Source organism: Oryctolagus cuniculus, chromosome 5 (genome assembly GCF_964237555.1).
Source record: "Oryctolagus cuniculus chromosome 5, mOryCun1.1, whole genome shotgun sequence".
NCBI lineage: Eukaryota > Metazoa > Chordata > Mammalia > Lagomorpha > Leporidae > Oryctolagus > Oryctolagus cuniculus.
The window spans coordinates 4,650,724-4,678,255 of record NC_091436.1 but is presented as its reverse complement, the minus strand read 5'-3'; the positions used below and the strand labels follow the sequence as shown (position 1 = coordinate 4,678,255).

At 41.6% G+C, this 27,532-nt stretch overlaps 2 long non-coding RNA genes across 3 annotated transcripts in view; both read left to right on the top strand.

Annotated features, from left to right (window-relative positions):
• The window catches only part of LOC127492930 (uncharacterized), a 126,262-nt gene that overhangs the window by 86,160 nt on the left and 12,570 nt on the right, over positions 1–27,532 (top strand). The gene's annotated exons all lie outside the window — the stretch shown is intronic.
• On the top strand, positions 18,218–26,602 carry LOC138849552 (uncharacterized). Its single transcript, XR_011388425.1, has 2 exons — positions 18,218–22,868; positions 26,223–26,602. It is a non-coding gene; the product is annotated as an uncharacterized lncRNA (long non-coding RNA).

Below are 27,532 nucleotides of genomic sequence, written 5' to 3'. Positions count from 1 at the left end.
ACGCAGAGGTCTCCAACGCACACACCTGTGCGCCAGGTCAACTGCTACACCCGTGCTGTGTGCTGAACCTCTGGGCTTGACCCTGCCCAAGTGCAGACTCTGTGCACACTCCCTGTTCCCTCAGGCTTCACCTGCAAAATTCAAGTGCAAAGGCAAGATTATTTCAAGACAACAGGGCATTCAACCAAGTTTAGGGTCCCATGCCACTGCACTGATAGCATAACCATTTGCCTTTCTGTGGGCAAAATTACCTGGGGAAATTCACCTCACTTCTTTGAGAAATTACTTAAAATGTAGAGGAAAATGTGGGGATGCAAGACATATTTGGAGGGTTTCTGAGTGGGAAATTATAGAATAAGCCCTGAAAGAATAACTCAAAGTGGGAGATTGTGGTCAGATTCATAGCCACTGGGTGAAGTTACAGTTTTTATTTTCATAGACCACAATCACAATTCATAATCACAATGAATCATAATTCTTTATCAACACCTCCTACTCTGAGAATCCTTGAAGGAGTGGGAAATTAAAGACATTAGCAATGCCAGCTGAGCACAGGAAACTTCAAGAATTTGAACATTTCCTCCCCTGATATTTCTTAGTTTCCTTGTATTTGACAGCAACTATTTATAGTCACTCAGTCTTGTAGTATTTTCTAGAGCATTCAATTTAGTTTTCATTGAAATGTCTTCCCTTTTGCATTCAGATGTTATTGATATGTTCACCTATGAGTGTGAATGCTTTGGAGACCTCATTGTAAAGGGATAAATCAGGTGATGGCCTCAGCTGGTCTTTGTTTGAACTAGTGGGTCATAGTCTGTTATCCGGCAGTCTACATTTTATTCTTGGGCTCAATAGACAGACCAGTATCTGGACTGCATCGTCTTGGTTCATGATTGACCTGTGGTGTCATGTCATTGGCAAAGAGTGGTGGACTTTAGAAGAAATATAGCAAGCCATTTTCACATTTATTATAGTTTTTAAGGGTGTGGTCAGTAGGTCTGCAAAGTCTTCCTTATGAGGGCACAAAAATATAATGTTCGTTACCATCCTTGTGTCAGAAAAAAGCTTTGCTTATGTAAAGCAGCTATTCCTTCACCCTGTTTATGCTAAGACACTCAGGACCACATTTGCCTTCTTACAGTTACTGCAAAGAAAGGGAAGGCACAGATTCACTGGCTTCAGTTTTTTCCTCTAGACATGGCTTTTCCTCTATTCTAGTTTATATTTACTTTGTAAACCTTGCTGTGATTCATGTAATAATATAAATCATTTCAAGCCATTTTCATAATGCAGTAGAATTACAAGACCAAACACACGTACTCTTAGAAATTCCTTGGTGCTGTCCTCTCATTTTCCCATGTTTAGTGGTTATGATCAGGTGCCCCTAAGGAGCGGAAGCTGTCCCTGATGCTGACGACTGTACCGTCTTATTGCCAGATGGTACACATCGAGAAGTTTGACTTTTTGGGCATGCTTCTCATGTGGCCTAGAGGGAAGAAGGGAACATTTACTAGAAAACTCATAGATTCAACATACATTGTGGGGAGCAACTCGGACTAGACTAAGTTACTGGAATTAAGACTTATTCTATGCATCTGCTCTCCCACAATATGGCGCTGAGAGAGACCAAACAACCTCTACGCAGCTGCCTCATCAGTTTGATAAGCTGCAGGAGCTGATCCTGCTCCTGACTGGAGGAGAGCAGCGTACTCAGCGTGTGGGTAGCAGAGTTGGGATTGGTGGAAGAGGACTATAAAGGAGGAGAGAGACAACATGCACCAGGAACATCTATCTGAAGGAACACCTGAGCAGCCCCGAGAGAGCCGGCCGGCGGTGTGCCGCTACTCCGCTGAAGCAGGGAAAGCGGTGGGGGGTGCTGCCCCTCCACGGAGGTGGAGGGGCCGGCAGCTAACCTGGAACGGCGTCGTTTCTCCACGAGTGAAGGACCGGCACCTAACCTGGGAAGAGCCGGGCAGAAAGAACAGCGCAGGGTCCAGTGTCGTTCCTCCGCGAATGGGGGAGCGACAATATGTAACCCAAAGTAAAGGTGTTATCAAATGGTGCACAACCCAGGACTCTCAGGCCCCAGGAGTCTGGCCTGTTGCTAGGATAATCCATCTATTATCCCTGGGAAATTAAGTGTGTCAGACAAAATTTCCCCTGCTGGTTCGTACCCTCATGCTGTTACCAGGATGGCAATCCAGGCTTTGAGCCAACTTTAGGTGCCCCCCATTCTAGGTCCTGATAGAATTCAAAGGTCAGACAAGATGCATGTTTCCAGTTCACAGACATCCTCACTATTACGTGTGGTCATGCAAATGTCGTCCATGCATCATGGTAACATTTTGCAAAGGAAACCTTACTGGGGAAACAGCTCTTCCAGTCCAGTGGAAGCCTGGGCCCCACGCTGTCCATCTCAGCACAGCCTTGCCGGCCCTCCTGCTCTGTGTCCCAGGGGTTCCAAAACCATAAAGGCAGCTGGCGGGGAAGACATGCCTAACACTGGGACTTGAGGAGAGGATCCAATGGAAGACACCAGGCCATTCCCCGAAGAGCAGATGTGTGGCCAGTGGAGACCACGGCTGGGTGGATCTAGGCTAAGATTGATGATTTGCTAAACACCCCTATTAGACATTTCTCTTGGACACTGCAATAAGCAGACCTCTCCAATAAAACACTGAATGAACTGGAGAAATGGATCCCATTTAAAAGAGCGTTTAGGGTGGCGTTGTGGCAAAGCTGGCAAATCCATTGCCTGTGATCCGGCATCCAATATGGGTGCTTGTTGTGTTGCAGCTGCCCCACTTCTGATCTAGTTCCCTACTAATGGCCTGAGAAAAGCAGTGGAAGATGGCCGAAGTGCTTGGGGCCCTGTCACCCATGTGGGAGACCTGGATGAAACTCTTGGCTTCCGCCTGGCCCAGCCCTGGACACTGCAGCCATCCTGGGAGTGAATCTGTGGATGGAAGATATCTCTCTCTCTGTCTCTTTCTCTCTCTATAACTCCAACTTTCAAATAAAATAAAATATTAAAAAAAGAAGGAAAGAACATTTACTCAAGTCCATTAGTTGATTGTTACTTTAATATTATAAGTGAGGCTGTTGTTTTGTGAAAATGAAGAAAGGGAAAGAAGTTTCAGTGGACATTATCTTTGCATCCCACATCAGAGTGCCTGGGTCTAATATCCAGCTCTGGCTGCCGATTCCAGCTTCCTGCTAATGCAGACCCTGGAAGGCAGCAGCGATGACTCCTATAGTTGCCTGGATGAATCTCCTAGTTCCCAGGTCGAACCCTGAACCCTGGGCTGGTCCCAATGATTGCTAGCATTGATTTTGGATAGTGAACCAGTGAATCTAAGCTCTGTTTGTCTGTCTGTCTGCATCACAAATAAAAACTAATTTACAAAATAAATGTGAGATCAGAAGAGGGCATGGCCATGTAGGGCAGAGGTGAGTTGCTTACCTGCTTCAGCGGGGAAGGCAGTTAAATATTGCAAGGCTGTGTCTGAAATTACTAGTAAAGCAGGAAATAAGGTGTTCTGACTTTTTAAACCACTCAAAAATGCGAAAGTGCTTCGCTGTTTCTGGAACCCAGGACTGTGAGCATTGGAAAACTTGTGCCCGGAGAGTCCTAGTGCAGTTGTCCTAACAAACACTGGTCTTAGGGAGGGTTCTGGGACCTCCCTGAGGGCCTCAGATCATGGAGCAACTTTTTCAGAAGGGGGCTGGGGAAAATAGCTCTGACAAACACTGTGGTAGGCAGACCCCGAGAACAGAGCAAAATAATCCTGGAGCCCCAGAGGAATGGGAGAGCTCAGGGTGCTTGACTCTCGGAAACCAAGACCTTGATGAGCATCCAGCCTGGTAGTCCTGGTCTCATGTGGCTGGGGACCCAAGCAGGAGACATGACAGATGCAGCAGAGGAATGAACGGCGGGACCAGAGAGGCCTCGGACTAAGCCCTGTGTGCAGGACGCCCATGCATGGGATCTGCTCTTTATTTATTTATTTAGTTTTTCTGCTGAAAAGTTTTAATTCCCTCAACTTAAAGTGCTATTTTTTTCTTTTAGAAATTTAGAATAAATAATGACCTCCACTATTTTGTGATTCCCAGAGCACATGTAATATATGATTTATTTTCTCCTGTGGGAAATGAAAATAGCTATAATGCTATTCATTTCATTCTTGAACAGAAACTCACAAATTTCTCCATCCCACTTTTGTTTTTTGTCTGTTTAAAGAGACCTAGCATACTTTTTAAAAATGATTTATTTACCTATTATTTGAAAGACAGAGAGAGAGCTTTCATATGCTGGTTCACTTTCTGAAGGCCCCTAAAAGTCAGGGTGTGGCAGGCTGAAGTCAGGAGATGGGGAACCCCATCAAAGACCCCCATGTGGGTGCCAGGAACCCAAGCACTTGGGACATCACCCTCCGACACCCACGTGCCTTAGCAGGAAGCAGGAAGAGGAGTAGCCAGGACTCAGAGGGGTCACTCTGATATGGGACGTGGGCATCTCAAGCAGCAGTTTAACCTGCTGAGCCACAGAGCCTGGCCCAACAGACTTGTTTTCTTAACTGAGCAAACTTTGTATTATAGCTTTATCTTTTCATTTAGAATCCTGTCTAAAGAAAACAGGTTAAAGGACACACAGTCCATGGGTCCACTGTGTCAATGACACCTCCGAGGGCAGCAGACGGTTGCCTCTTTACCCTTCTATTCTTTCAAGCTGCCCTCACTGAATTTTAGTTTCTTCTGATGAATAGGGGTGGGCGTTTTGTGCAGTGGTTAGTACGTTGTTTGGGATGCCCACATACCATCCAGGGTACCTGGGTTCAAGTCTGGCTCGGTTCCCAAATCTAGCTTCATGCTGATACACACCCTAGCAGGCAGCAGGTGATCCTCATGATGGAGTCCTGCCATCCACATGGGAGACCCATTTTGCGTGCCGAAGGCCCAGCCCTGGTTTTTGAGGGCATTTAGGAAGGACATCAGAACAAAGGAGTTGTCTCTGTCTCTGTCTTTGACTCCCCTCCCACTGTGCCTTTTAAGATTGAATTAAAATGTAAATTTATTTGCAAAGGAACTAATTAATGGATGCCATAATAAAAGCTTACCTAAAAGTGGCTGTTCCTCTAAAACCCCTTTCAAAACCATAAAGCTTTATTGAAAAGAAAGTTATAAAAAATTTAGTCTTCAGAGTTTTGCAGTGTATCCTACACGTATACAAAGATGTGTAATCACATTATGCCAGGGACTCTATCACATAAGACTCTTTCAGTAGAGTTCTCACTTCCTTGGCTGCACGTAAATACCAAGACTCAAAGGCAAATCAGTCTCTCTTTTCCATCCCTTTTATACCTCTGATATTTAATGTTTTATTTGTAATTTATTTGAGAGACAGACAGAGCTCCTATCTGCTAGTTCACTCCCCAAATACCTACAAGGTGGGGCTAAGCTGGGGGTGAAGTTGGGATCTGGGATCTCCATGCATGTGGTGCCAGGGACCCACCTACTGGGGTCATCCCTGCTTCCTCCCCAGGTTTGTGTTAGGAAGCTGCAGTCAGGAGTTGGGGCCAGTTACTGAATCCAAGTACTCTCCTGTGGGACATGGTCATCTTAATGGACTTCTTAGCCACTAGGCTAAACGCCTGCCACACATTTCTTGTGTAGTTCCTGTAGATGCAAGCAGCTAAGAATGTATGTTATGCAAATATACACCATTTTTAGCATTGCTTTTGGTATAGTCACTGTGTCAAGTAATAAAAGTATTTTTGAGCTATTCTGAATCAAGTCTACATGGCAAAAAAGAGAAATCATTCAGCTAAAGTGCTTTAACTGTTCTCATGGCTTAGAGTCCCCATGGTTTCCTATAATTGAGCAGTGTACTGAACATGTCTTAGATATGACTGTTTTGTTGCATTATTGGGGTACATCTGGTAATTTTAATAGCTGCACTAACATTTTGGGATTCGGAGCACCTCACATGGAGCCAATACAGTGATGCTTTGGCTGGCATCTTGGATGCTGGCTGGCATTTGACGAGGATGGCTGTTTTGCAGAGGAAGCTCAGTCATCCAGAATTGTGCAGGACTTTATACCTGAGGCTTTACATTCTATTTTGTAATCTTGAACTTGAAAAAGTTCAGTGCTTGGAGAAAGCAAAATTCTTCTTCAATACATTGGAGTCACACTGTCCTAGAAGCAAAGGGGACATTGATTAATATTGAGACAAACCTCCTCATTTTACACTTTCAAGTAGAAAGTTGAGTTCTAAGCAAATAGAGAAAGAATTGCCAGGGGTTATTGCAAAACATCAGATGGAGGAAATTTAGGAAAATACTTTACTCAGAAATTCATTGTTTCTTGAGATAAGTTTTTTTTTTTAGAAAAATAATTAATCTCTTTGTCAGTGCTTTTAATATGCCATTTAGGACTTTTTTTTTTCTTTTTTCACTTTTACACACAAAGACTACAATGTTATTCTAGTGTCTTTTCACTTAAGAACATTGTTGTTTTAGCTTTTCTATTTAGATCAGCTACTTTTCTCAACTCTTTAAATGACAATGAGAAGCATTGCTTTTTTTTTATATTCAACTGACAGATTCCTAATTATTTAAAGGAATATAACTTCCCTTTGTCAAAAATGTGGTGAGCATACATGTTTGGGAAAGTTTGGGACTGATCACTTTGTCTATTGTATTGCTTTGCTTATTGTTTTTAAAGATTTATTTATTTATTTATTTGAAAGAGTTGCAGAGGAGAGGGTACTGAGAGAGAGAGAGAGAGATCTTCCTCCCACTGGTTCACTCTCCAAATGATTGCAATGGCCAGAAAAGAGCCAGGCTGAAGCCAGGAGCCAGGAACTCCATCCAGGTCTTCCATGTAGATGGCAGGGTTCCAAGAACTTGGGCATCTTCTGCTACTTCCCCAGGTGCTTTAGCAGAGAGCTGGCGTGAAAGCAGAGCAGCCAGGACACCAACCAGTGCTCATATGGGGTGCTGGCATTGTAGATGGTAGCTTAACTGGCTGTACCACAATGCCGGCCCACTGTTTATTCTTTTCTTAATATCACAGTGTGTTGATGTCACAGTTTTATGTTGTCCATCTTTCTTTTCCATTGCCATTGGCTAGGTTATTCTGGCTCCTTCCAACTTACATATAAGTTTTAAAATCAGTTTGCCAAATTTTGCAAAGAAAGTATTCTGAAATTCAATTAAGATTACACTGAGTCTTTGGATTCAGAATTCCAAAGATTTTTTTAGGTGTCATTTTTGCATAGTAATTATTTACTTACCATAAATCCTATCCTGTACATCTGATATAATTGATTATGTATGTGTTATTTTGTATTAACGTAGCCATCTCCTTGGGCATGTTTTAAAAAAAAAGTTTCCATAGGCTGGTGTTGTGGTGTAGTGCATTAAACTGCTGCCTGAAATGCTGGAATCCCATGTGGGTGGTAGCTCGAGTCCTGGCTGCTCCACTTCTGATTCAGCTTCCTTCTAATGCACCTGGGAAAGCAGACAACGATGACCCAAGTGGTTGGGTCCCTGCACCCACAGTGGGACCTAGCTCCTTGCTCCTGACTTTGGCCTGGCCCAGCCCTGGCTATTAAGGCCATTTGCCAGCAGAGGGAAGACCTCTCTCTCAGTCTCCCCTTTACTGTCTCTAACTCTTTCAAATAAATAAATAAATCTTTTAAAAAAAGTTTCCAACTTTACTTAAACTGAACAAATAAAAATTATATATATTCAAGACATATAACTTGATGTTTTGATATAGGTATACTTTGGTGAAATGATTACCATAATCAAGCTCATTAGCATATTCATCATGCATTTATGATGGTGTGATAGTATTAAGATCAACATTTTTAGAAATTACAAATATACAATACATTATCAATATAGTCAATATGTTGTACATTAGGTATTCAGTATTTATTCACTGAACTTTATTTTATTAACTGAAACTTTAAAATCTTTTGCTGATATTGATTGATTCAATCCATGAACATGGTATGCCCCACTTTTTTTTTTTTTTGGCCAGGCAGAGTTAGACAGTGAGAGAGAGAGAGGCACAGAGAGAGTTATAGACAGTGAGAGAGAGAGAGAGAGAGAGAGAGAGAGAGACAAAGGTCTTCCTTCCATTGGTTCACCCCCTAAGTGGCCGCTACAGCCAGTGTGCTGCACCAATCTGAAGCCAGGAGCCAGGTGCTTCCTCCTGGTCTCCCATGCAGGTGCAGCACTTGGGTCATCCTCCACTGCCTTCCCAGGCCACAGCAGAGAGTTGGACTGGAAGAGGAGCAACCGGGACAGAATCCAGCCCCCCAACCAGGACTAGAACCCAGGGTGCTGGCGCTGCAGGCAGAGGATTAGCCTAGTGAGCCATGGTGCCAGCCATGCCCCACCATTTAGTTAGATAACCTTTCAAGTCTCATAGTTCTGCTTTAAAATATTCAGTATTGATATCATGAACATTTTTATTCTAATTATTTAATTTTTGTTGCTATTGTAAATTATTTAAATGTTTAAAGTTTTGAGTCTTATATATGTATTACTATATAAAATACAATTGATTTTTATATTGATTTTTAAAAATATTAATAGCTATTATTTTTATTAAATTATGCATTGAGCTTTCAGCTTTTCTATAAGCTTAATGAACTCATTTGTGAATAATGCTAAGTTTATCTGTTTTTTCCAAATTGTGATAATTTCTGGTTTTTCCTTCTTTTTCTTCCATCCAAGACATCAGCACAATATTCAGCATTTGTGGGGATGATGGGTGCCCTTTCCTTGTTTGTGACTCTGGCAGAAAGTACTCGAAATGTAATAAGTGGGGCCAGCACTGTGGCACACAGTAGGTTAATCCTCTGCCTGCAATGCTGGCATCCCATATGGGCGCCCTGGCTGCTCCTCTTCCAATGCAGCTCTCTGCTATGGCTAGGGAAGGCAGTAGAAGATGGTTCAAGTCCTTGGGCCCCTGCACCCTCATGGGAGACCTGGAAGAAGCTCCTGGCTCCTAGATCCTGTCTCCTGGCTCCTGGCTTCAGATGGGCATAGCTCCAGCTGTTGTGGCCATTTGGAGAATGAATCAGCAGATAGACAACCTCTTTCTCTGTCTCTCCCTCTCACTTTCTGTAACTCTACTTTCCAAATACATAAATAAAAAATCTTTTTAAAAATGTAATAAGCATTATGAAAACTTAGAGATTTTTCCACAAATATATCTTATTAGATTACAGAAATTTCCCTCTATTGCTAATTTGCTGACTTGAAAAACTTTGAACAGATACTACATTTTGTAAAATGTTTGATAAACTAGAATTAGTTAGATTTAAATGTCTTTCTTCATCAAAAACATCATCATTAAGAGTGTAAGAGGATAAGTTGTGGACAGGGATCATATATGCTGTGATACCTATGATGGCAAAATACCTAAAACACGGGTAATATAACTAAATTGGGTTAAAAACAACTTAGAGATTCCAGTAGTCAAAACTAGTAAAACCTTTTTTTTTTTTTTTTTTGGACAGGCAGATTTAGACAGTGAGAGAGAGAGAGAGAGACAGAGAGAAAGGTCTTCCTTCCATTGACTCACCCCCCCAAAATGTCCGCCATGGCCAGCGTGCTGTGCCAATCCGAAGCCAGGAGCCAGGTGCTTCCTCCTGGTCTCCCATGCGGGTGCAGGGCCCAAGGACTTGGGCCATCTTCCACTGCCTTTCCAGGCCACAGCAGAGAGCTGGACTGGAAGAGGAGCAACCGGGACAGAATCCGGTGCCCCAACCGGGACTAGAACCTGGGGTGCTGGTGCCACAGGCAGAGGATTAGCCTAGTGAGCCACGGTGCCAGCCTAGTAAAATCTTTTAAAAATGTTGGATTATGGGTTCAGCATTGTGATATAGTAAGTTAAGTCTCCCCCTGTGGTGTGAGCATCCCATAGGGGTGCTGGTTTGTGTACCAGCTACTCCTCTTTCTATCCATCTCTCTGCTAATGGCCTGGGAAGGAAGTGTCCTCTGCACCCACATGAGAGACCCAGAAGAAGTTCCTGGCTCCTGGCTTTGGATTGGCCTAGCTCTGTTCTTTATGGCCATTTGGAGAGTGAACCAGTGGATCGAAGGCCTCTATCTCTGTCTCCCCGTTTCTCTGTCTGTAACTCTGCCTCTTAAATAAATAAGTGTTTTTAAAAAATGTTGGACTATGCCCCCGAAATAAAACAAATATTCACTAATCCATACCAATATAAAGAAATGATGAAATAAAAAATAACTGGGTGAAAAGGTACAAATATTTTTATAGAAAATCAAAAATCATATCTATATTTCCTCCTCCCTCTAGGATGTTGGGCTTGAATCCTCATCCCTGGAGTGTTGGTTTTAATTAGTATCTGGCCCCTAGTGAATAGCGAGTAGAAAAGGAAAATAGTAGAGCGCAGTGGAGAAGCCAGGTAGCACCACCTTCACTGTGCGATGAAGGTTTTCTCACCAGTGATGAGTCGTGTTGACAGAATTCACTCTCGGATATGGTGCAATGAGATGGACATTTCACCTCTCTCCCAGTTCAACTCTCTCTGCTCAGGGTACCTTGGGGACAATGGTAGAGAGGATCATGCAGTGTCTTAGACACAAAGCCAGATGTTTTGTTTATAGCCCGGAAGAGGGCATTCAGGATAAACCACATTGAGGGTTGTTGAGCACAAGAAGCAAGGAGAGAAGTCAGGGAGCTCAGGGTTCCAGGGCAGAGACCATGCACAGAGAAGGACGGAGGGGATGCAGGGGAATGGTTTTGTTAAACCCTGTGTGAAGGGAACACCTCCCACTCGGACACAGATGTCAAACATGAAGTCTTGCTTCTGCTTGTAGGCACCAAGGCTGAAAACAAATGCACATTGGAATAAAACAGATCCAAATATGTTGCCCAAAATTATTAAATTATTACTCTTAAATGCCAATTATACATCCACGGAAGCAGTGTTACATCAAGGTCACAATTTCCATGTTACCAAAATGTCCATTCCTTCCTAAGTCAGCGATGCTAATGTAGAAAGTCCATTCTTCAGTACACATTCAGTAATGAAGTGACTCTCGGAAGGGATTGCCTAGTTGATTTATTGCTGCAACTAGGTGATGGGAAGACTGCCACTGGAAGGCTTTTACAATTTATCAAGTTGTATTGGCCTAAGGAAGGGTAATTACTTTCCCAGAGTTGATGTGATGTGTGAACTAATACAAGCACTGGGGGTATGAGCAAAGTCCCAACTTTTACTGAGCCAAATTTAAACTGAAACATATTTACTATACATAGAACAGACATTTAGCAGTTTCAAGGGCTAGCTCCTGAAACAATGTAGTATTCAAGTAATGCAACATCTATGCTTTTTCTTCCAAGCAGATGGTGGCCAGGAGCTAGAAGGACTCATTAGCCAAAGGATGTGCTTATGCAGCCGGCTTCACAGAAAATTGTCCTCCAGAAATTATAAATCAGTGCATGTCATGACTTTCAGAGTGGCTCATGAATAATGAAAATCACAAGCACCAACCTTTTAAGTGTTGATGTATTTTTAAAATTTGTGTAGCGGAATCAAGACTAGAAAGATACTTTCTTAATCATCAGTCATAAGTTTATATGTTGCCATGGAGGTAGTTAGCCTAAAAAAGAGAAAAAAATGAGGGTACAAGATAACTTTAAATATTCAAAATGTCATCCTGTGGGAGATGATGCAGATTTATTCTATAAAATAAAAAGCAATCAATAGTGATAATGAGAAAGCAAATTTAGATCCATCAAAAGAATGACGTCTCTAATAATTATAAATGTCCAACAAGGGATCACTTTTGTATTCTGTCTGATTTTTGCAAAGCAAGGAGTTCCCAATCACTGAATGCATTCACACACAGGCTCCATTCAATGTCAGAGAGACACTAGAACTGATTCCTGCTAGGTGTGGGTTGAAGTAGATCACCTGGGCTATGACTTAAGACTGTAAGCACTTGTGTTGGCTGTTTTACACCAGTAAGTCAAAATTCCAGGTAAGATTCCTTTTCTGGAGCATAACAAAATGTATTAAATGAATGCCTTCATGCATGTTTTTGTTATATGGTGTTACACGGTTTAAAGAGTCTGTGTCAAAAGTGAATTTCGTAATGAAATATTTTTCTTTTTTCTTTAAAAGACTTACTTATTTGAAAGGCAGAGTTACAGAGAGGCAGAGAGAGAGAGAGAGAGAGAGAGAGAGGTCTTCCTTCCGCTGCCTCACTCTCTAGTTGGCTGCAATGGCTGGAGCTGTCTGATCAAGAGCCAGGAGCCTCTTTGGGTCTCCCACACAGGTGCAGGGACCCAAGGACTGGGGCCATCCTCCACTGCTTTCCCTGGCCATAGCAGAGAGCTGGATCAAAAATGGAGCAGCTGGGACTTGAACCAGCACCCAGATGGGATGCTGGCACTGCAGGCGTTGGCTTTACCCACTATGCCACAGTGCTGGCCCCTGAATGCTTTCAAACGTCTCTCTTTAACCTATCAACAATAAAGTCAAAAGATTGTTAAGAGTTGTGGTGGGAGTAAAATGGTGAAGCTAATTGGATAAAGTTACTGGTGGTCCATATGGGATCCCTCTGATCTCGTCATCCCCTTTCAATGCGGGAATCATCCACCACCACCCCACCATCGTATCTATGTATTTCTGTTTCAATCCTAATCCCCTCATTTTGTCTTATCTCTTATCATGGTAATTAGATTAGGAACTGTCATGTGGCAATTATCATGTGACAAGCTGAACCTCAGTCACATTTTCCTGACATTCTTGTTAAGAGACCTAAACTCCCATTTCCCCTTTCTTCCGTGCTTGCTAAGCTGTGGCCTGTCAGCTTGTGACTGATGGCCACTTTCCTTTTCCTAAGGAGACAGCTCCTCTGGAGCAAGGAGAACTAAGACTGTGGTTGCAGAAGTAGGGATGAGATAAGCTGGGATAGAATAAATATTGAGCCCTTGATCTCAGATTCCAAGGTAGTAGATCTCGGCCTGCCTTGGTTTGTGTAGCTCTTCTTAGGAGACATTACTATCCTTTCAATAGAAAGCAACAACAGCAAAAAGATATGCATTTTTTCATTCAAGATACTGCAAGTTGAGTTTTAATAATAGTCTTCTTTGGTAGTATGGAAACTCAACTAGAAAGTGGAGATAATGGGCGTGATGAGCACTAAGATAATCATGCAAAGGGCTTAGAACACCATATACAGTAAGAACTCAATGATTCTTTTTAACTGAAGAGAACAGCTAGGATGCTCTAATTGGTGCAGAGAAATGAAGACAAGCTTTTAGAAATACAGATGTCTTTCCTTTTTAATTATTTTCCTTTTATTTGGTGAGGGGAGAGAGAAAGAGAGGCAGAGATGAAGAAAGATTATAACTGGAATTAAGTAGAAACATAATGTCAAATTTTAGATACAGACTGATGCTGCCTTTAAAAGAGGGAAATTCGGGAACAGGAGCGAGCTAGGGAGATCACATTGCTCTATTCAGTTTAGAACCTGCAAATGTTGAGTTGACAATGAATGACAAATTTAAAGTTTAAAAAAATTGTCACACAGTAAATTGAGTTGAGAAAAAAAGGGTGTGAGTTATGTATTTTGAAGTTATTCAGTTCCATTGAATTAAATATGTTTTATGAAGCCATGTTATATGCCTGGAATTGGGGGAGGGAAGGTGGGAGACCTCCCATCTGATGGTTCTCTCCCCTGATGGCTGCAAGAGCTGGGAGGTCAGGGCCAGGCCAGGCCAAAACCAGAAGCCTGGAACTCCATCCAGGTCTCCCATATGGGTGCAATAGCCTAAGGACTTGGGCCATTTTACACTGCTTTCCCAGGCGCATTAGCAAGGAGTTGGATTGGAGTGGAGCAGCTGGGACTTGAACCGGTGCTCCTTTGAGTCACTAGTGTCACAGGCAGTGGCTTAACCTGCTGTACCACAACACCAGCCCCTCCTCTTTCTTTGAAAGTTATGAAAATGTATAATTCCAGAAAGGAAAGATTATCATGGATACAAGAAGTGGCAATCAATCTTTGAAAACCTGATAGCTTTAAAATCCATCTTATGTCATCCTTACCTGGAGCTTGTAAGGTAACATTTGATACCTTAGAGTGAATTCATCTACTGGGAATAGAAGGCGGAGTCTACACATCCTTTCTTAGGCCTGGTTTAGTAACACATGGAATCTCACCACCTTCCTTTCCAGAAGTCTTGCACCAGGAAGCACCCTCAGTGTTGCTGAGCCCTCAGTGATGACCCGTACTTCCCATCAACTTATTCACACCGTTACCCAGCCCACCTGCAGCCACACTGGCTTGATGCCCAGATGGTCACTTTCCTGAGCATGGTGGACCTGGCTGGTGACCCTTGCTGATGCTTGCCACTCTCAGAGTCTCTCCTGGCTGCTTTTGCACCTCCTGTACCTTCACTCAGCCTGTCAGGCATCTCCTGGATGCTGCCTGCTCCAGACACTGGCGCCTTCCTGCACAGTTTTGCTTTCTCTGTGGCTCCCATGCCATAGTCCAATGAGGTTTGCCTGCAACAAGAAAAACTCCAGGCCACTCTTCAATTCCCCTCCCTGCCTGCCTTCATCAAGGGTAGGGGGTCCTCTCTCTCCTTGTTACCTGCTCATTGCCCACCCCTAATGAACTGCTTTTACAATATCCTTTCCCTTGCTCAGTCAGCTGATACTCACTGCTGGTCCTGTGAGTTGATCTCAGAGTAATCTTCAGTTTGCTGCATTGCAGAGGCTTGGGTTGGTCTGTTTGGTCTGTGGCCACAGAGACTTCTTATTTTGCAGTTTAACTGGACATGGTTTTGGAGAGGAGGCACCAGCAGCTCTGGCTCCTGAGGTGATTAACATAGAGACTTTAGTTTGATTTCATGGTTAAAAATTAAAAAAAAAAAAAAAAAAAAAAAGAAATCACACCACTCCCCCCTGCTTTTGCTTTAGTCTGAGCAAACCTGAAAGCGTACTTGGGCAGTGCTGTGTTGTTAAGTTGAAACTGGGAGCAAGATTATTGTTCTCAGGATAAGATCCGATTTAATCCAAATCTCCTGGTGGATTCTTTGCTTCAGAAAAGTCAGAAACTGTGCTTGGCGGCCCAGACCTCTCCGTGGGATTATTGTTGAGTGCCCACCACATGCCTGTGTATGTTTGCTTATCTTGTTTACTTTATTGAATGACAGCTTGTGTCTTCCTTGACTTAGCTCACCGGTAGGGAAAGAAAATGGTCACAAGTTTGTATTTCAGTGTGTTTGATTTTTAGATTATCAGTCCCTCAGGAAATAGGATAATTGTCATAATTACCATTTTCCAAATAATCCCATGCAAGCATCTCAGGATTATTTAGTTGTGGGCATGAAACCGAAAGTGGTCATTTGGAGAAAATCTCTTTCTAATACAGCTTGTAACTGCATTATGCCACTTGCTTTGGGAGAACATAGCTAAATTTGCAAGCAAGATATTTTGCAGAATTAATATTAGTGCTATTTGATGTGACTTGTAAAATTCTTGGTTTGTTTTAGAGACCGCTGTCATATGCTAAAATTGTTGATACATGGTACAAATTGATGACAAAGGAAGTATTGTAGTGGCTGGTTAAAATGCAGTCTTGTTAATTGGTTGTAATTTATTTTTAATTTCTATGAACAGCACATGTATTCCTAGGAATCACATTCTTCCATAAAGTAAACAGAATATATCTTCATTTTAGGTGTTTTATATAAACTACCCCTTGTATGTTCATACTTTTACCTTATTCATCTTTTTAGATGGACATTTGGGAATCCATGCTTTTGAGTTTGTAAAACTGAGATTTCAGCCATTTTCCAGTTTCATCAGTCAAATTCCCACAGCAGCACTGACCTCTTGTCATCAGATCTCTCAAACTCCCACATTTCTTGCAAAGATGCTCACACGCCACGCCTCTCTCTAGTTGCCTACCGTGCTTCTAACAGGGCTTCCTACAATTAGAATCCAGGATTTACTCTCATGCCATATAAAACTTTATTGCAGTATATGCTCTGCAAAGACATAAATGCCAAAGGTAGACATCAGGATGGATATTTTCATTTGTATTTAATCTGTTCACATGTGCTGAGATCCATATGTTATTTTGGAATGCTGGGGGAAGGCATGCAATTAAACAGAAACCCACAGAAGACAAAACTGACTCTGCACATTGCTGATCACCTGGAAGAAAAGGTATTTTCTGATAGAGTGGATTTCTTCTGTGGGGTACAAAGGTGCCATAGATAGATTATGCGGGGTTTAAGATATTCTTGTACTAAGTGAGCATCTGGTTTTAAAAAGCAGATCATTATTATTAACATTCCACCTGTTTCTCTTCCTGACTGTACATCTATCTAGAGGTACCCCATTTGCCAAGTTTCATGCTAACTATTCTTTTGCTACTATCATGTATACACAGTGGTGGATAGAGCTCTAGATTATGGGTTCGGTACTTTATATTCACTACTTTGTAGCACTCCATGGAAAAGATATTTTGCAATTGCTCAATTAATTCCTGTGTGGGTAGGTATTCCGATTACAAGTAGTGTTGTAATAACATTAATATATCCCTCCTAGTCTGCACAAACAATAGTTTCTCTGAGGCTCACTTAGTCCTAAGGAATTCTCACATTCAGCTTTACAAGGAAATACCAAATTATAGCAAAATGTCTACAGTAATTTACACTCTCACTCACATGTAAGCATTCCTATTGTTCCACATTTCCACCATACATGACACTATTGGAATTTTATTTTGCCAATGTGGTGGTAGTGAAATATATTTTAAATGGTGAAGTTAATTCTCATCTTATTTATTTATTTTTTTTAACTTTTTTTTAATCTTTTATTTAATGAATATAAATTTCCAAAGTACGACTCATGTGTTACAATGGCTTCCCCCCCATACCGTCCCTCCCACCCACAACCCTCCCCTTTCCCACTCCCTCTCCCCTTCCATTCACCTCAAGATTCATTTTTGATTATCTTAATATACAGAAGATCAGCTTAGTATACCTTAAGTAAGTATTTCAACAGTTTGCTCCCACACAGAAACATAACGTGAAAAATAATAGATGATTTTTTTTAAATGATGATGAAATCAGATCAGACCTATTGTCATGTTTAATCCCAGTGAGAGTCAAGTTGGGAATTGATAATTTCTTTCTTTCTTTTTTTTTTTTTTTTTTACAGAAGATCAGTTTAGTGTACATTAAGTAAAGATTTCAGTCGTTTGCACCCCCATAGAAACACAAAGTGAAATATACTGTTTGAGTACTCGTTATAGCATTAAGCCTCAGTGTACAGCACGTTAAGGACAGAGATCCTACATGAGGAGTAAGTGCACAGTGACTCCTGTTGTTGACTTTACCAATTGACACTCCTGTTTATGGCATCAGTAATCTCCCTATGCACCAGTTATGAGTTTCCAAGGCTATGGAAGCCCCTTGAGTTCTCCGACTCTTATCTTGTTTAGACACGGTCATAGTCAAAGTGGAGGTTCTCTCCTCCCTTCAGAGAAAGGCACCTCCCTCTTTGAAGACCTGTTCTTTCCACTGGGATCTCACTCACAGAGATCTTTTTGCCAGAGTGTCTTGGCTTTCCATGCCTGAAATACTCTCATGGGCTTTTCAGCCAGATCCGAGTGCCTTTAGGGCTGATTCTGAGGCCAGAGTGCTATTTAGGACATCCGCCATTCTATGAGTCTGCTGAGTATCTCACTTCCCATGTTGGATCACTCTCCCCTTTATTTATTCTATCGGTTGGTGTTAGCAGATACTAGACTTGTTTATGTGCTCCCTTTGACTCTTAGATGACTGAGATCATTTCAGATATTTGTGGCCCATTCATGTTTTCCACTTTTGTAAATACATGCTATCATGTCTTTTTTGGACAAATTTTTCCATTGGATTGTTTGTCTTTTTCTTGATTGTAAACATTTTCTTTTCTGCATATTAGTATATGTTATTAATCATTCATTTTAAGCATTGAAAATACCTTTTCTTTGTTGATGGTTTGCTATTTCACCTTATTCTCTCTTTAAACTAATAGAAATCTTTTCATTTTAATGTGGTTAAAATTACTCATTTTTTGGATGTACTTACATTTTTCTCTAAAGATTTAGTTAGAAATTTTATTATTTGTCAACACTAATAGATAGTTATTGTATTCATAATTTCTAATTGATCTGCTACACACACTCCTTCATAAGTTGTTTTTATGAATGTGGATCTGTTCCTGGACTCTCAATACACTTACCTTTATAAAATGCCACACTGTTTTAATTATTACTGTTCTGCAATACACTGTGGCTTCCATGACTTAGTTTTTATAACTTAATTACCATGACTTTATAAGGCGCCTTCATACCAGTAGGCAATTAATTTCACCTTGTTTCTCAAGAGGGCCTTGGACATCTTTGCCTAGCTATCCTTTCTTCTAAACTTTAGAGATGACCTTTGAAGCTTATGAAAAAATTACTGGAAAATTTATTGGCAGTATGGTGAGTCTATGGATCAATTTGTCAGAACTGATGTGTGTTCAATATTGAATTCCTATAAAGAATTTGGTGTATCTATCATGTTATTTAAGTCTTGTTTAATACCTGCTTTTAAATGTCTTGCTCATCTTTGGCAAGATGTCATCACATAATGCTTACATTTTTTATTTTGGCTTCATTCTAAGATCTTATATACTTTTTAAATTTTAAATGATATCTTATTTTTGATTATTGAATAACTTGCTATGAAATGGAAATGTAGGGGCTGGCACTGTGGTGTAGCAGGTTAAGCCTCTGCCCGAGACACCTGCATCCCATGTGGGTGCTGATTTGAGACCTTGCTGTTCCACTTCCAATCCAGCTCCGTGATAATGTGCCTAGGAAAGTAGCAGAGGATGGCTCAAATCCTTGGGCCCCTGCACCCATGTGGGAGACCCAGATGAAGCTCCCAGCTCCTAGATTTGGCCCAGTCCAGCCCTGGTCATTGCAATCATTTGGGGAGTGAACCCGCAGATGGAAGATCTTTTTTTCTTTCTCTGTTTCTCCTCCTCTCTTTGAAACTGTTTTTCAAGTAAATAAAAATAAATCTTTAAAAAAAGAGAAATAGACAGCCGGCACTGTGGCTCACTTGGCTAATCCTCCATCTGCGGCACCAGCACCCTGGGTTCTAGTCCTGGTTGGGGTGTCAGATTCTGTCCTGGTTGCTCCTCTTCCATTCCAGCTCTCTGCTGTGGCCCGGGAAGGCAGTGGAAGATGGCCCAAGTGCTTCGGCCCTGCACCTGCATGGGAGACCAGGAGGAAGCACCTGGCTCCTGGCTTCGGATCGGCACAGCGCGTCAGCCACAGCTGGGCAGCTGTAGCAGCCATTTGCGGGGCAGGGTGAACCAACGGAAGGAAGACCTTTCGATCTGTCTCTCTCTCTCACTGTCTAACTCTGCCTGTCAAAAAAAAAAAAAAAAAAAAAAGAGAGACAGAAATAGAAATGCAACTCAATATTGTATATTGATTTTATTGGCAATTTGGCCAAATTTTTTAATTTATGAAACAACTATATATTACTTAAGATTTCTTTTTAAGTGATCATATTTTCTAAAATAATGACAACTTGATTTTTATCCTGGTTTCACATGTAATTTTTTAAAAAAGAATTATTTATTTATTTGAAAGAGAAGGAGAGGCAGAGAGAGAGAGCAAGGACTTCCGTCTGCTGGTTCACTCCCCAATAGGCAGCAACAGCCAGAGCTGCCCGATCTGAAGTCAGGAGCCAAGAGCTTCTTCCAGGTCTTCCACATGGGTGCAGGGGTCCAAGCTGCATTTGAACAACTTTCGACACTTTCAGCCATTGTCAATATCTCTTGTTGATTCTGATGCTTTATTGACGTATTCTCCTTCTGTGACTCTAGTTATACAAATGTTCACATATTTTACTTTTTGAGGAACAATCTCTCGCATTCCCTATCTCTTTCTTCTGTGTTACATTCTGCGTGATTTCTTCAGCTCTATCTGCCAATTCACTAATTCTTTTCTCAACTTTCTCCAATGTGCTATTTAGCATGGTAACTTATTTTTAATGTAAGCTGTAGAAGAAAAAATATTTTTTCACTCTTATTCCAGTGTTCATGCTTTAAAATAAACACACTGCTTTCCTATGTTTTCAGACTTGTCTTTGTTTGAGCATACGAGGTATAATAAATCTGTCTTCTGACAATTCCTTCTGTGAGGTTTGCTGCCCTCTGCTTTAGCCATTTCTCCTTTGTGGTTTTACTCCTGTGAGCTTTCTATATGCTATTAAATGCTGATCACTCATCTCCTTGGACTTCCTGTGGGAATATTTTCATGCCCAAAAGTCCTCAGTGTGGAGGATTTGGATCCACTCTGACAACTGCCTGTTGTCCCATAGAACTCTGAGCTGCAGCTCATGTGGAGCTGTAGCAGGCATTTCTGACAGGTCATGGTGAATGCAAATTATGAAAAAACCATCTATGAGTTTTAAATTTTTTGGCAAAAATAAATATTTTTAATTCCATTTTACATGAAATTTTTAATCCCACATTTCTGTCATCATCATCATCATCATTGTCTATCTTTTATCATTTTAATTGCTTCAATAAGGAAAGTTGGGGTCACTTGTGGAGGTATAATATAACTTTTTAAAAAAAGATTTATTTACCTATTTGAAAGTCAACACTACAGGGCTGGAGAAAAGAAATACATCTTCCATCTGCTGGTTTACTCCCCAACTGGACTCAATGAATAGGGCTGGGTCTGGCTGAAGCCGGAGCTTCATCTGGGTCTCCCACACGGGTGTCAGGGGCCCGAGTTCTTGTACCCCCTTCTACTGCTTTCACAGTCCCATTAGCAGGGAGTTGGAACAGAAGCAGAGAAGCTGGGACTGTAACCAGCACTCCCATATGCGTTGCTGGCATTGCATGTGCTAGGTTAACCCTCTGCACTGCAGTGCCAGCCCCCATATGTTTTATTATGTAAGGACTATAATTTGATATACCCTACATGTTATCCAGTTATTAAATATTTTATATTCCCGATATACACTTACATTTTCTAAAAATGATTTTAAGAACCTTGAACTCTAGAATTCAAGAAAAGATGCTCTATAATAATAGTTCTTAAAGGATTGGGCTGTGTGTTTCTGCGTGAGAGGTGAATACAGCCTTTATTTTGCTATTCTTCCCCAGATTTTGTTCTATAAATGTATATAGGTCATGCTTTTCAAACTTCCATGTAGACATTGTAATTTTAAGCATTTTTCTAAGAGCTTCCACTAAGCATTGAGTGATGCTGCTTGACGAAACAGGATATACTAAAGGCAGCAGACATCACAGACAAAGGGGAAAATTCTAAAACTTGAGTGCAATAATAAAAGACTTCAAATAGCTAAGGCAGTCTTGGGCAAAAAGAACAAGACAGGAAGCATCATACTATCTGACTTCAAAATACAATAATAAAGTTGTAGTAATTAAAACAGCATGATGCTGGCATAAAATAGACACCTGGGCAAGTGGGACAGAATTGAGATCCCAGAAATAAATCCACACATTTACAGCCAACTGATTTGTGACAAAAGTGCCAAGAATACGCAATGGGGAAAGGACAGACTTTTCAACGTGTGGTGTTGGGAAAACTGGATGTTCACCTGGAGAAGAAGGAAATTGGATCCTCATCTCATACCACATACACAAATAAACCGTAAGTGAATTAAAGATTTAAATGTAAGCACAGAAACTATGAAACTTCCAGAGAAAAACCTAGGGATAAGCCCCATGATGTTGATCTGGACAATAGTTTTTTTGGCTATGCCTCCCAAAGTACAGACGACAGAAGTAAATCTAGACAGATGGGATTGCCTTAAACTAAAGATCTTCCGCAAAGAAACAACTGATAGAGTGAAGAGACAACCTTCAGAATGGAGGAAAATATGTGAAAACTATGCATCTGATAAGGGGTGAATATCCGGAGTAAGTAAGAATGTCAAACAACTCAAGAGCAAACAGAACAACATAAACAAGAAACAACCTGCTGGAAATGTTGACAAAGAACCTGCACAGATATTTTTCCAAAGACTATGTGATGCATTAAAAAAGTGACCAATGGCTACATTAAAAAATAATCAATCATCAGAAAAAAATGTAAATAGAAAATGTAGTGAGTTGGGCTTTTATGAAAAAAATAAAAGCTAACAGGTTCAGTGAGGATGTGGAGAACACACCATAGATGAGAATGTAAACTGGTACAGCCATTATGGAAAACAGCCTGGAGGCAATTTGAAAATTAAAAGTGGAATGACCATATGTTCCAGCAACATCACTGTTGGGTGTATATTTTAAAGAAACGAGACTGGCTGTCAATAGTTATCTGACTATCTTGTTGATCGCAGCATTATTCACAATAACTAAGTTATGGGGTCAGCGTAAGTGTCCATTAAAGGATGAATGTATAAAGAAATTTGGCATAGACACAATGGGATACTATTCTATCTCAAAAATAAGAAACGTTGTTGTGTGTGAAAACATGGGTGAACCCAGAGGACACTATGGTAAGTGAAGTAAGCCAGACACAGGAAGATAACCCAGCATGCTCTCACTTCCCTGTGGAATCTAGAAAAGTTGATCTCATGGAAACAGAGAATAGAACAATGCCTGGGTGGTTATGGGTGGTTCCGGAGCTGTTTGCCAGAGATCCAAAATTTCGGTGCAATAGAAGGAATATGGCATGACAGGATGACCAACGTGAACAATGTATTACATTCTGGAAACATGAAGAGAGTGGATGCAAAGGGTATCACTACACGCATCGCAGCAGTGAGAGGTAACGCACGTTTCTCAGGCAGACTGAGCAGTTTCACAACGCACACATACTTCCAAAGCATCACGTTTTAGTTGATAAATACAAGCAATTCTACGTGTCAGTTTTAAAGAATCTAGGCAATAGATGCTCTGGAAAAAGTTCTAGAACACTGACCAATTTTACAACAAAAAGAGTTTCCTTGGTGGAAGACAAGAATGGAGAAAGACCCTGCCTTGTGGGCTCACCTTATTTCAAATATTGGAATAGATGAGAGAAATGAGATATGTATGTAATAGTTTTTTTCTATTTTTTTTTTTTTTTGACAGGCAGAGTGGACAGGGAGAGAGAGAGACAGAGAGAAAGGTCTTCCTTTGCCGTTGGTTCACCCTCCAATGGCCGCCGCGGCTGGTGCGCTGCGACCAGCGCACTGCGCTGATCCGATGGCAGGAGCCAGGTGCTTTTCCTGGTCTCCCATGGGGTGCAGGGCCCAAGCACTTGGGCCATCCTCCACTGCACTCCCTGGCCACAGCAGAGAGCTAGCCTGGAAGAGGGGCAACCGGGACAGAATCTGGCGCCCCGACCGGGACTAGAACCCAGTGTGCCAGTGCTGCAAGGCGGAGGATTAGCCTAGTGAGCAGCTGCACTGGCGTTTTTTTCTATTTTTATAAATTTACCCATTTTTGCTGAAAACAGATAACACTGAAAGACTATTAAAGGCCTTTTGTTACTTGGTGGAAATCCATCAGAAAATTTTGGGGTGAAGTTCAGGAAAAGATGCCCAAAGGCTGATGAATGTGTTGTTTTCCAAATGAAGCAGCCATGACTCACTTGAGATACTCATGGAGAGCCAGTTTTGACACAGAGAATGAGGAAGAGCTAGCGAGGTGTTTGGGGGCGACACAGGGACATCCACACACTTACCTGAGCTTGCTCATCGTTGGTGTGTCCAGCTCCTGATGTTCCGTTTGTCACCATTAAGTGCAGGGCGAGCAGGGGTTTAATCTCTGTGCCTCTGGGTGCGGAAATCAACAGTGTTTGTTCATCAGCACAGGACAGGGTCAATGGGTCAGCTGGTGACCTCTAACTTCTGAGGGTTACTTTATGCAGAGGTCACCTTTCTCCCTAGGCTGTGCGGGTTTATTCCTTTTGTACACATATGTTATTTTGACAAACATATTGAGAACTAATTTACAAGAGGCAAAATCCAGATATAGTCTCCTAGAGATGCCATAAATGCAACCCCGGCACTCAGAAAGGCATTTCCCCGTGGTGTGCAGCAGTGCCCCGTGAGGCACACTCCATCCTCATGGCTCCAGCCACTTGGGGCAGACGGCGTTATTGGGCAGGCAGAGCTTTATTTATCACACTTCTCTGTGTACATTTATGGTGCCGAATAAATGTTAGATAATAATTACGGGGATTTTAATATCTTCCCTGCAGCATCTTCCTTGGTGGGAGATGGCCGGGTGGTCATTTAATTTTAACCATCATTCTACATATTTTGAGCAGAGTAGGAGCTGCCTAGGTTGACAGTTGATAATAATCTAAACTTTTTTTTATATTCAAAGTGAGTGGAATGGCATTTATTTATAAGACCTGGGGGTCTTTTAGTAATTTTTTTTTTTCTTTAAGATATTGGTCTTAGCTTCATGTTATGTATTTCTTTGTGTTCTTTAAATTGACGCACACAGGCACACGTGTATGCATACACAATTTATGCAGATAGATGCACACATGTACACATGTAATTTATAAAGTCTAAAGCACAAAGATAAATATATACACAGATATTTATTTCAGAATCTTATGCAAATTTGAGCAAAAAAATCACAAGTGCATTTCAGAAGTAGATAAGCAAGTGAGTAAATAAACACAGACAGAGGAAGAAGTGGGTTGTCCTCAGACTAATGCCATGTGGTAAATGGCGAGATAGTGCTGATGTTGCAATATTGGTTTTTTATATCCCTTGAAATGAAAATTCAAAGAGACAAAAATCATCAATGAATGAGAAGTCTGGGGGGACATTTTTAGGAAGAGCAACCTATCTGTTTCAAAAATAATCGTATAGTGAAATTGACCAGCTCCTTGATGGACTGATGAAAATGCACATCTCTGGTGAGGGCAGGCAGGTGCTGCACCTCTCCCGGCGAGGTTCTCTGAGAAGATGCTCACACAGATGAGGACCCATTTCCTGCACCATGCCGAACCTCAGACAAGGCCAGCTCAAGGAGCCTGTTCCAGAAAAGGGAAGAAGGCACCGTTTTCCTCACAAACATCAAGTTCGTAAAGGAAAGACCCTGAGGAAATGTTCTGGAGAACAGAACAGAGATACACGCCAACTAAATGCAGCACCCGACCCTTCCTGGGCTGAACGGATGCTATAAGGGACATTATTGAGTTAACTGCAAAATCTGGACTACAGAGGGTAGGATAGGAGAAAGTGCTTTGTCTGTGTGAAGTTACTCAAGTGGGTGACTGCCCTGTGATTGTGTAAGATTCCCTCACTATTAATTATATACACCGTAGTTTTTATTTAAGGGTAAAATTATACCCCATGCAAAATTAATAGATCTATTGTTTTTGAAATTTTTATTTATTTGAAAGGTAGAGAGAGAGAAAGAGTGAGTGAGCAAGCCCGGGCTCCCATCTGCTGGCACATTGCCCAGATGCTGGAACCCTGGCTGGGTGTGGCTAAAGCCGGGAGCTGAGACACTACCTGCTTCCTCCCAAGGTGCACATTAGCATCAAGCTGGAATCCAGAGCCGTGATAAGAAGTGAACACAGGCACGCTTATATGGGATGTGGTCATCCTGGGTAGCATCTTAGCCACTATGCCAAATACCTGTCATAAAGAATCCACTTTTTGTCAGCTCTTATGTACATATCAATATATACATAATTTTCATTATTATTTCACTATTGTTAGCTATTCTATTTCTGACTTATAAAGCCTGAATTAAGCAAATATTTGTCTTTTGAGCAATATGGGAAATATTTCCAGGAGTAAAGCCTTGTGAGAAAAACAGCATTTCTCTTTTTAAAACATGCTACAGCAATGGCTAAGTGGTGTTAAAATGAATATGCTTTTAAAATATATGTGCAGACTGTGTCCTTCTTCCATCCTTGATTTTTCTTGTACCCTCCTTTGAAGAACAGGGAGCTGGCAGGTCTCCCAGTGATGGGGCTGACAGTCCCCACTCTGCTGAGGGTGGCAGGGCCGGCACCAGGTCACAGGTCGAGAGAAAGCCGAGTCCTCTCTGCCCTTCTCCTCCATCTTCCTGTCTCCCGTCTTCTTCCAGGAGTTCCTTTATCTCAGCTCCAGCTTGCTCTGTTCCCAGAGGGTTCTGATGACTTCATCTGCTGTGTGTCACACAGGCTCAAAGAATCCATGCAGACACAGTCGGGTGACGTCATCCCCTGGCATCTGACCACGCACCAGCCACTCCTCACCACACACAGGATGGGACTCAGGAGTCTCTTCCTGAATGGGCTCCTTGAGGGACAGTGGAGACCGACAAGCCAGGGACTTGTTTCCTTTGTACATTCCTCCACGTGAGACCTCCCAGTGCTCTGGGAGGCGCCGTGGGAGTCGGCTGTGCAGAGGGAACAAGACGAGGACGAAACTTGTATGTCTAGAATGAAAACTCTGCCAGGCTGTGAACTGAGGACATCCCTGTGGCTGGGGACCCCATCCGAGTGCTAATGTGAGCAGAGCTTCTGATTTCATGGCTTAAAATAAAATGACCCAAATATAATTACGAGGCTGATTGATTTATTTGTTCTGAATCAGTGACCCTTTGCTGGAAGCAGTGGGTGCTTGCATGAGGGGCACTAGAGCCGTTCCGTTGGAAGACTTGGTTCCCTCCATGGAAGCGGACACACTGCTCGTTGTAATCATTGGACCCACTTAGCTAAATTTCGCAGAAGAAGCTGCATCAAAGCTATACTGTGTAACTCACGGGCACTCAGCACTGCCAGCTGTCACTAGGGGGTGACAGCGTAGGCCTCCTTTGCCTGCAGTGCTGGCACGTGGTCTCACAGGACCCTCTCCTTTGCTGCTGGCTAACGCATAAGGGGCACAGACAGAACATCTTAGATCCCTGTGTGCAGAGAAAACATTGTTTTCTTTAATACATTTCTTCAGGAGTTTTCATTAATTTTTAAAATTTTGACGGAATTTAGATGCTTTAGCACTTTACTTTTACTTTACTTTTAAGTAAGGTTATTTTTTCCTAGATTAAACTTTTGATTTAAGAAGTTGAGAGAGTCCATCAGCTTAAAAGAAATACAGGGTTTTTTTTTTTTTTTTTTTTAATGTAAGCTCCTAAAAGCTCATATCCTAAAGTAGCATACTCATTAAGAAGTCCATGAATGGGCTTTAATTTCTCTATTTTGCTGCCTCTAAAATTGTAAGTACACCCATTAAAATGCATGAATGGCAAGTGACTGTCAGTTTGTTCTATGCAGATGAGGTTGTCAGTTGTCAAGTCTGTTGGCACTGTCTTCTTAAAATTAATTTTGGTACAACTTCAATCAATTCTTGCAGCCACACATACAGGCTTATTTAACCTTGCTTCACAAGCAACTGTAAAAAATAAAACAAAAGACAATATCGAAGTACGTGAGCCTGCTTTCATGTCATAGCACAAAAGATTAATGACCATAAGTACAAAATGCTTTGAGGA